The following is an 11,203-nucleotide window of genomic DNA, read 5'->3' as shown; positions in this document are numbered from 1 at the left end:
CACAAATCCAACACCGAATTGCACTCCTTTACGTGGCAACTGTAGTAGATGTCGCAAGGCTCCACGCTTACCTTCCTCGTCCCATCCATCGCATTTCATGGATGGCGGTGATGTCAGCCTTTATTTTTCCCTAGGACATCAACCAGCCGGGCAGAGGCGCTATCCCGATTAAGGGTTCGGATATTCCAAGTGCATACCCTAAATTCATAGTCCTTCCTGTGTTTGCCGTGATCGTCATCAAAAGAATGGGGTATCATCCGAGGCATGTGGTTTTTTTTCATTGGGCAGGGTTTTAACGTTGCGGGACCCAAACCCAGCGCACGCGGGCCACTCCCAGTTGAATGGCAGTCAAAAGCTTTGCAGTACTGGGAAATGTACAAAACATAGTGGTCAAAAGCGAATATCTCAACTAAACCCTGATGTATTTTTTAAATTCATAGCTCTACATACCTGTATAGTAAACCAAATAGCCGGGCCAGACGTTATTCAAAATAAAAAACGTAAAAAAATAAACTTTTTTCCTTATACTCTGTAATATTCCTCCGCAATTTTGAAAGGTAAACTAACAATTTATAATCATTGCTTTGCAGCGAAATATCTTCTCTTAAATTATATACATAGGTATGTATAAATATGAGGACGTATTGAACATTTTGAGTATGCAGATTTTTTATGCTGGTATATTCATTTATGCTAAATATATTACTTGATTTTGTTTTGTCACACTTAAGAAGTAAACGTCTTGGCTGTTCACCCTACCGGTCTATAGTTTTATCAATAGTTTCAATAATCTCTGATACAAAACTTTCGTTGTACGCTTAGAAAAGACATAAACCTAAAGACAAAGTAATAAACAATTGAACTATTTTTGCTCATTGTCGACTGCAGCCAGGTTTTTACCCTTTTTAAATGGAAGTGCTTTGAAGTTAGAGAGAATAACTTGATACAGAACCGGATGATCCACATATCCGCTTTTTAAATCGATTTACTAATTATTTTGTTAGCGTTGGGAGTGTAATTTGTTATACAGTATATATATAGGAGAAACCTTGAAAGTTAGGGGGCCGAAATTATCAAGCAAGCATTTCGTGGTACTATTTTTGAATATCTGAGCAAAAATTTGGTTGTTAGGGGCGCTCGGGCCCCCCGGGTCGAATATGATGAACCTGAAAATTAATGCATAGTCTCAAAAAGGGGTTGACGAAACAAAGGTTTCAGAACGGATGAAGAAAGTGATCAGAATTATACTTATGCTAATTGCTTATCGGAGGGCGGTCTACGCAAGACGAACTCAAGTTTTTTGCATACATTGGAAATTTTAAATTCGAAATTTGTTGAAGTTAATGGTGATGCGCCAACCACAAAGCCAAATTTTTTGAAAAATCTGATGAGAAATTTAAAAGTAAATTTTCACGAATTTCATCACGAATCACTAATTTCATGTGAACAAATATTCCCAAAATTATAAAGTAAAACAAAAATAATTTTTCCCAATTTGTTTTTGTTTTGCATGTTAAATTATGAGAATAATTTTATTCACGCGGAACTGGCGATTATAAAAGGATTTATTTGGAAAGAGAAATTAGAATTAGATTTGTAAATTGCAAGATTGCATACAAAATAAGAAAATGAAAAAATAACAACATGATGCTCTCGTGATTTTTATATAAAATAAAAAGAACAATTTCAATGAAGTCTCCTTTAACATTACATATTTTATATATTCTTTAATAAAAAAGGTGCAAACCACGTGATTAAAAAAATTACCAAGCACCGATAATGATTTTTCCTTTGAAGTATTACTAAATTGGTATAAATGTGGGAAAGAAAATACTCCGATTTATTGTTTGAATATTATCAAAGTGGTAAGGCCTTTAAGAATGCTCACAATTTATGAAACTTCAAAAAATTGTATTGTCTGTCAAAAGTTGTTTATTGAAACTACCTTCTGTTTTGTATCATGAGTTTGAGTTTCACTGTAATTATGACATTTAATAAACGCAACGCAAACAGCTGCGACAAGAATTACTAGAAGAAGTAAACAAAAAGAGTAGAACAAATGTGCAAAAACAAAATGAATTCAGTTAACTACAATGGATACAACAACAATGATAGCAACAAATGACTCGGCAAGATTAGAATGTATGCTGGTGAAATTTAATCAAATTTAGTTTAATATAAAACACAATAACTTTCACTTAGCTTCAATTATTTCACACTATGATGCTCATAAGCACTTTTTATCACTACTTTAACTCAGAATTAGCACAATAATTTTACGTTTGCGTTGTAAGCACTTATGGGAAAAGGTATGGGAAAAGGTATCCAAATTTACACTGAGGAATTATTCCTCAAAATTTAAGGCGAAAATGTATCCAATTGGAACATATGGATCGAAACGGCAACACTGTATCTACGGCAAACGTTTTCCATACAAAAGACCTAATTAGTTTAGGTAAGGTGGCAGCCCGGTGTAACCGGAGCTCACTTACACAATGTAAGATTGTCCTTTGTGATACCACAGTTTGGAACAGGCCCCTAAACTTTAACGTTAAAACGCTCCGAGCCGATTATATATTTATGAATATTACTGATCTCAATGCCGCAGAGATCCTCGGGGAGAGCCAAAATACTTCAACCATAGCCTCGCAAACGCTAGGCACCTAAGAAGGTAGTGTTGAGGTGATTCTGCCTCGTCCTCTTCCAGGCAACTGCGACATAAGGGGTCCGGTAGAATGTTCCGCCTTACTGCACGAATACCGATAGTACAGTGACCCGTTAAAACCCCAACCAGAAGTGAGAGCTGTGGGTTAGTGAGTTTGAGGAGTGCCCTCGGCCGCCCCTAGTCCACCCTCAGCTCACTCTGTCCAGGAGTGTACCGCAAGTGATGAGTGGCACCCCTAGCCGCTCTTTATCCAGTGATAACATTTCACAGGTTCCCTGGCCAGCTCGTGAGCCACGCAATTCCTCCCAATGTCGCTGTGACCCGGAACCAAAATAAGCCTAATGCAGAAGTATTCCGACGCGGCCGAAAGAGAGAGCTGACATTCCTTAACCAAGTTAGAGCGCACCTCTAGCGAACTCAAGGCCCTGATAGCCGCATGGCTATCCCAGTCCCTAAGTTGGTCAACCAATCGGTTTCCCTGAGTCTGATAGTCATTTGCAGCGCGACAATTCTGACTGCGATGTCGACAGGCACTACGTTTAGCATTACGTTCAATGCTAATGTGGGGGCGGTCCGCAGTGCCCCACTAATACCAATTAATGTAGCCCGTTGTACGCGCTCCAGCTGCCTAGCTAGTGTAGACTTTTTCCAGTGAGTTCCACCAGACTAGGGCGCCATAAAACATAATTGGCTTGACTTCGGTCACATAGAGCCAATAGATAACTTTAGGCGAGATACCCCATCTCTTACCAATAGCACCCCTACTGATATAACTCATTAAATCCGAATTTTAAATGAAAATTTAAGTTTTCCGTTCGGTTACAAATTTTATTCTCCATCTATCTACAAAATTTTCCATTATTTATAGCACAAAATTTTCAATACAAATTTCTAAGGTTGTTTATTTTCTATCCAAAACAGTGATCGTATAGAAACAGTAGTTTTCCTAACAAGTGAAATCACTGCCAAGTGAATTCATTGATGTACCTTAACTACTCCCCCTTTAAAATCTGAAACGCCCCTGTTTCAGCTATTTAAAATTTTGTTTGAATAATATAACTTAAATATAACCTTTTAAATAAACATTTTATCAGATATTCAATATAACATGTTTTTAGATAATTATGAATAAAGAAAATGTAAATAATCAAAACTGATATATTTTTTTAATAAATACTCTAATTCAACATATGAACATAAAGTATAAAGTATTTCTTAAAGGCAAAAGGTAACATTCATCTGAGATTGCTTTTATGAATTTTCCTCCCTTTTATTAAAACGGTAGTGCCTAGATCCCTTTCAACAACTTTCTCAACGAAAACTTTACTAAATTTGTTCCCCAACCGCTTGTTTCTTCTCACAAAAGCTCTTTCTCCAGGTTCATAGGATTTCATTGTTTTATTCTTATTAAGTTTTTTTAAAGCTGTTTCCTGTGCCTTAACTAATCTTTCCTTATAATATTTAATGGCGAAATTTGCTGCAGAGCGCCAAGCTGGATAAGAACAAGTCACCATTAAACTCAGATAAAGATTTTATCAAATCCATACAACAATTTCCACAATCCATCACTGGGTTTATTGTAATAGGAGCATATGGTTCAATACTTGGCGATTCTAAACGATTTAAAGCTAAGGTAAGACTATCTATTTGATCAGCTAGTTCTTTCCACGCTCACGCTTAATTGTTCAGCAAATTCTTGCCTAGTTTTATCGCTTGTTATTTTTACAATTTCCAACACTTGCTCTCACGAAATACTCATTGTATTAAATATTTTTTAAAACAAGTTCACAAATTAGTTAAAAAAGGATTTAAAAATAAAATTATTCAATAAAAGCAATCTCTAATAAATATTTACGCAATGACACAGAAATCTTCACTATCCTTTTCGCAGGATATTTAAATTTATTATTTTACCAATTTTAAATAAAAAGCGTATCAATTTTGATATTTACTCACAGTCTTTAATTTCAATAAACCTATATAAATATAAAAGCCATCTTCCTCATTATATAGGGATTGATTTCTGGTTTTATTCTGAGCTTGTAATTGATTGGTGNCTTCCTCATTATATAGGGATTGATTTCTGGTTTTATTCTGAGCTTGTAATCGATTGATGTTGATTTCTTGTCGTGACGGGCGTTGCTATGCTTTTAATTTCAATGATGCCTTCTTTGACCACGAAGCTCGACGCTTAATTATTGCACTCTTTGCTTGCAATGTCCGAATTGTCCTTGTTTGATGTTGAGAAAACTTTTATAACTCGATGATCGATGATTTCTTGTGAAATTGCTACGTAAGATGTAAGATGTTAACTGCTGCTTAATAACAAAACGCGGCGTCACTACGTCGACTGCTGACCAATAACTTCGTTTAAAACACGGGGTCACTCGCGTTATAAAAACAGGGCGCGTTTTTTTATTATTTCATTTATATTTTGTATTTTATTTACTTTTATATTTATATCTCTTACTAAGAATAGTTCTATCCTTTTTTAAGATTTATTTTAAAATTATTTTCCTTTTATAAGGATTTTTTCCTTTTCTAAGGATATTTCTGTCCTTTTTTAAGGATTCTCCTTTTATAAGGATTTTTAAAATTATTATTATCCTCTTATAAGGATTCGTTATATTTTAATAAATTTTACGTTGGGCGCCACTTATTAAATCCGAATTTTAAATGAAAATTTAAGTTTTCCGTTCGGTTACAAATTTTATTCTCCATCTACGAGTATCTACAAAATTTTCCATTATTTATAGCAAGGCGAACAACAACAACAAAAATTTACATGTATTTTGTTTTTGCTTTGGCGGCATAAACTGACAAAATCTGTAAGAGTGTGTGTAGAAATTCAAACAAAATTTTTCAATTTGATATCAGAAGCCGTGCGGCGAAACACATACACAAAATCAGCTGAGCTAGTAACACCACCTTATATAAATTCGCCTTGATTTATAGCACAAAATTTTCAATACAAAGTTCTAAGGTTGTTTATTTTCTATCCAAAACAGTGATCGTATAGAAACAGTAGTTTTCCTAACAAGTGAAATCACTGCCAAGTGAATTCATTGATGTACCTTAACTTATACAAGGCCGCTGGTGCCTTTCTTGTCCTTTCCTCGATATTTGGCCCCCACGACAACTTCCTGTCTAGGATCAAGCCCAAGTACTTGACCCTGTCAGATAGCCGTAAGCACAGACCTCCAACCGAGGGAAGAACAGCGGCCGGTATTTTATATTTTCTTGTGAATAAGACCAGTTCTGTCTTACTGGGGTGACGTTGAGTCAGTTCATACAGCGTGTTAAGTTATTTACCTTTGACTAGGAGTGCAACATCATCTGCATATGGGTGTTTCCAGCGGAAGGTCCACCACGACAAAAAAAATAAAAGTTTTATATCTAACGTATTTACGGGCCGATTCGTCTGCTTTTTAAAATATATACTGGCAATGTAAGAAGAATCATGTTTGCATAAATTGGTCTTCCTAGGTGGTGCCAAGGTCGAGATATTTCGAAAAACCGTATTTATGGTCCGATTTGGTTCGAATTTGGCGCATGTGGTTGAAACATAATAAATCATAGATTTCTAATAAATTGACCCTGAATTGGCGCTGAAGTCAAAATATAAAGTATATTGTACATAAATTACATGTTTTATTTGCGTTGAAAATTCATTTAAAAGCAATATTAACAAAAATATAACGATGGAAATTTATGTCACGTGACGAACAGTCACGTCACGTTTCACACTTGGTGTTGTAAAAGAGAATTGAAACAATTTGCATTAATTCAAAAAACTCTAAAAACTAGAATTGCTCCAAATCATATCAAAAAAAGTTTCATCAAAATAGCCTTCCACAATTCGCAGAGTTTTGCGATTTTGTAAGAAAAGAAAAAATCAACTTCCATTTTTTGTCACGTAACGAACCTCTCTTTAAATGCTTATATTTCAGGACCAAGCAGTTCGATTGATTTAATTTTTCGGTTAAATATAGAGCTAATTACGTGCTATACAATGGCCCAAAAAAGTTAAAGAAAACAAATGGTATTCCTTTTTTGTATCACATTGAAATCGTCCGACTGTCACGTGCGCCACCATGGGAATGCCCATATGCAATTACCCATCCGTGTTTCTCCAGCTCCACCAGTAGCTCATTCACCACGACGACCCAGAGAGTGAAAGAACCCTACCTGCGGGGTGCTCCTGCTCACCATGCGAGGCAAGCAGGCGCTGCTACAGATGGCCGAGGCGGTTCTGTCACGCAATAAGTTTTCGATGTGCCTAATGAGACTGACCTCAACCCCAAACTTATCTAGCGACTTAATTATTGCGTTCGGCAGGACATTATTAAAAGCATCTCGATATCGAGGAAGGCTTTTACGGCAAAGACCTTGTGAGTGAAGGCTTCCTCTATACACCTCACAATTGTATGAAGAGCAGTATCTACCAACATTCCCTTACAATAAGCATGCTGAGCTCTAGATAGACAATCTCGAGGAAATGAGCTCCTTATGTGCATGTCAACCAGCCTCTCCAACGTCTTCAGTAGAAACGATGAAAGACTGATTGGCCTGAAGTCCTTGGGGGCAGCATGAGAGCTTCTTCCGCCCTTTGGGATGAACACCACCTTGACAACCCTCCAACCCCTGGGAATGTGCCCGTACCTAACGCAACTCGCGTAGATTAGGGCCAACCAACGGCACGACACCTCCGCCGCCTTTTGCAGCTGCGCAGGTATGATGCCATCGGGTCCTGGGGATTTGAAGGGTTTGAGCGAATAAATCGCCCACGCCAAGCGGCGCTCATCCGGGAGGTCGGAAAAAGCAGCGCACTTCCCCTAAGGAGATTTCCTCGGGGGAGGGATTGAAAGGAAAATGAGTATCCCTCAATTCAGGAGTTTCTGGACTGTTTCGAGATGATTAAAGTTTTTGAGACTATTTCAGGATTTTGGCAATTGTAGGGACTATTTCGGGAATCTGATATTAGTTTGGGCCCAAATGGGGCTAGTTTGGGCCCTGTTCAAGGCTAGTTCGGGACGAGTTCAGTCCCAAGTGAACCCGAATTAGTCCCGAACTATATTGGAACTGCCCCCAACTGGTTACTAGTTAGTCCCAAACTGGTCTTGACCTACATCGAAACTTAGCCCAACTTTTTCCGAACTAGACTGGAACTGGTTTCAAACTGGTTGTGAACTTGTGAAAGTATATGGCATCACCAATGTACCTCAGTATTTTGAACTAGGGTTGTTGCGAATGTGAAATTTAAAACATCCGCGGATGCGAATGCGGATGCGAATATGTAACAGCTAACATCCGCGGATGCGGATGCCAAGTATTTTTAAGAAACAATTAGCATAATGGCGAGCTCGTTGTTTAAACAGCGCTTACAAGCCAAGCCAAATTTGTCAGGTTTTTCTAAAGCTTTTTAAAAAGGAGTCTTCATTCTCATTCCTTTGGCTGTTTCAAAATTTGGGGAATCTGTAACTTCATCAGCGTTTTTCGATTTTAGTTTTTGTAATTCATTTTTAATACTTTCTTCTGCGACTTGTTTGAGCAATTTGTGCTTATAGCGAGCTAAATAGGTGGATATGGAAAATAAATTATTATTTCCTAGGAATGAACATTTTGATCATATATATAAAATACCTGCCATGAACACTTTGTTTGGAAATTACCCATATACATATGTATGTCTGGTCTTTTGAATTTTGGTACTTTTTCGCAAGATTTAGTACATTATTTTTGTCCATTTGGTACAAAAATTAAAAAATCATCGATCGGGCGCAACGCACGCTATGTGGAAATGTAGTAAATATTAATTTATGGCATATAACATATAAAATTACGCCATAACAGGCTAACCTAATATTCGCGGCTTGCGTTTTGGTACGCATGCCGTCGAATTTGTTTTTTTGCGTCACCCGAAATTGACTTGCATGCGTTTGCATTTGATTTCATTGAGCGAAACGTCAAATCAAAATGTCACGCAGAACAAAAATTGGAAATTGAGTTAGCTTCATACGCACGCCGTTCAATTTCGGTTGATCTCATACAAGTTGCATGTGCATGAGAAATTTTTGACAATAAATTGGCGGCGTGCGTGAATATTAGGTTAGCCTGTTAATGACATAATAATAACAACAAATACTCATCCNTAAGTTATGCTATTTTGGAAAAAATAAAGGAGATCATACTCTTGTCCAGTGGCCCAAATTATGCAAAAAAAACTAATTTAAAAATGTAATTTTCATTTCGTAAAATTGTGTTTTTATACAAGTAATATTTAGTTCCTTCAAACGATGTATTCAATGTACATACATCATGAAAATTTTGCACAAAATTCCTTAGGCGCCGAACGCCGCCGCCGCCGCCGCCGCGCCGATATTTTCGTAACTCGGCGGCGGCGCGTGAGGAATGACAAAAAACGGCGGCGGCGGCGGCGTGGCTCGGCGGCGTATACCTCTACTACATGCTAACGAACGAACGCTGCGTATTCACAATACAAAGTGGTGATTGACGCATTTATTTGAACGTTTGCGGGCAAGACACGAGCAAACCTGACTCACACATATGCAATGCTTGACGTATTTACTTGATTGTCTCCGTGGCGCTTAAGACGTATTCTACTTCAAAATGGGGAGGTTTAAAAATACTGTAGCTATTTTTGAAATCAGGGGACACAGCTCCTTCAAGAGCCTTTAAAATATGTTAAATTTCCGACTGAATTATAGGCAAAATATTGACCGGTTTGTGAAAAATTCAATGCATTTGCTGAACTTTATGGGCTGGTTTCTCCAACCCAACTTAACTTAGTTTAGTGGCCTTTGAGGCACGTGTTTCCGTTATCCGATTTTAAACATTTTTCGCAGGTCACGTTTTTATGACCAAATGAACCTTTCTGGGGGGAGTCTTGCATTGTAGGACAAAGTTGCAAAATAAGGCGCTGTCTACTGCACTTGCATGATGATATTCATTGAATTATTTTGCAAAACTATAACTAAATAGGGGAGCGAAATTTCTGTAGAAAAAACGGAAATCGGGATTTTTGCTAATTTTTTAATGGATAACACAGCCCAACCAAAATATAAAAAAATGTTGGTACCGCAAATGTTAAAGTTTGATATTTTTTTTTGTGCTGATTACGAATTCGTAATCATTCCATCAGTTCCAGATTTTGAAAAAAAACGAGGCCAAATTGTCAAATCTCGCGATTTTTTAAATATTTTAGAAGCTCTAGCAAAAAAACAAAAGGTAATTGAACCTTCCTGGCTTAAATTAAACCTAGATCTCTTGACTACTATCTCTGAAAAGAGATCTTAAATTTATATAAAAAGATCTTAAAATATTTTTTACAATTATTTTCTTAAACTAAATGATGGCAAATTTTTATGCGTATTTCCCTCCACAGGGGGGAGTTTAGCTCTGCAAAAATCAAAAATGTGGCTCGATAGAACTTCTAGTGCTGTTTCCATACCAAAATTATGTTTGTTCTACCGACTGCTTTGCAAGTAAAAAGTAAAGAAGATATCAATGGTTAAAATTAAATTGTTTGATTCTTTTAAATATTAATGTCTTCTGAACTACGCAACGTTTTAAAAAACTAATGATGTTAAAATAGTGGTAATTAATGGGTGTTTCATTTGGTGTACATGATTTTTAACTTCTTTTATATTTTTAGGACATAATATAAGTTTTTTTAATGGCGTTTATTTAAAATTTTGTTTAAAAAGGGATATACTATATATGTACGTCGAGTAAAAGGTATTTAAATTATCTTTATCCATCAAGTAGTTTCCGGGATATTATAAATATAAGAACTACATATAAAATTTAAACTTTAACATCTTTTACTCTTTGATTTTTATTTGTTCCAAATAACACTGGATCACAAATTTTAATTTTGATTTTGTTCTCCAGACACCACTATCCAATTTGTATGTAGAACCGCTCGCTGATTCCGAAAATCGAGTTAATTTGTTTTATATGGAAACGTTTTCGACGTATTTGCAATTTACCGTTATTCAGCTTAAAAAAAAGAGTGGTTCCACTTAATCAGGTATATTTTAATTAATTGAATTAATTGAAAAAATAACAGTTTCTGTGCAAATGGTTCGCACTTGTGTTAAAGCCTGTTCCTTTAGAAAAAAACTAAGCTACCAATGAAGAAAATCGATGGATAAATAAGAGAATAATGATTGGTCAAAGGAAGATTAGCAAGGATTAGAATATTCGCAATAGTAGAATTTTTTCTGAATCAAAAAAACAAGTTACAGAAACTGTTATGAAAACTGAAGCTAATAAAAAACAAGTAAGAGCAGCGCTGTCTTCGGCTGTGCCGAAGGCTTCATACCTTTCATGAACGTCTGCAAATTTTAGTTTGACAGATTACTGATTTTGAATACATCTGCATACATCGATAGAGGAGTTACATACTTATATAAAAAATCGCATCTAAACAATCAGAGGTATGGAAGATATACTTTATATGGCACCAATCTAAGTGATTTTCACTGCTATGTGATCGGTATGTAAACCGGTAAC

Source organism: Rhagoletis zephyria, unplaced genomic scaffold (assembly GCF_001687245.7).
Source record: "Rhagoletis zephyria isolate East Lansing unplaced genomic scaffold, Rhagoletis_zephyria_1.1 Rzeph_scaffold_01624, whole genome shotgun sequence".
Lineage (NCBI taxonomy): Eukaryota > Metazoa > Arthropoda > Insecta > Diptera > Tephritidae > Rhagoletis > Rhagoletis zephyria.
Note: the sequence above shows the minus strand (reverse complement) of the source record.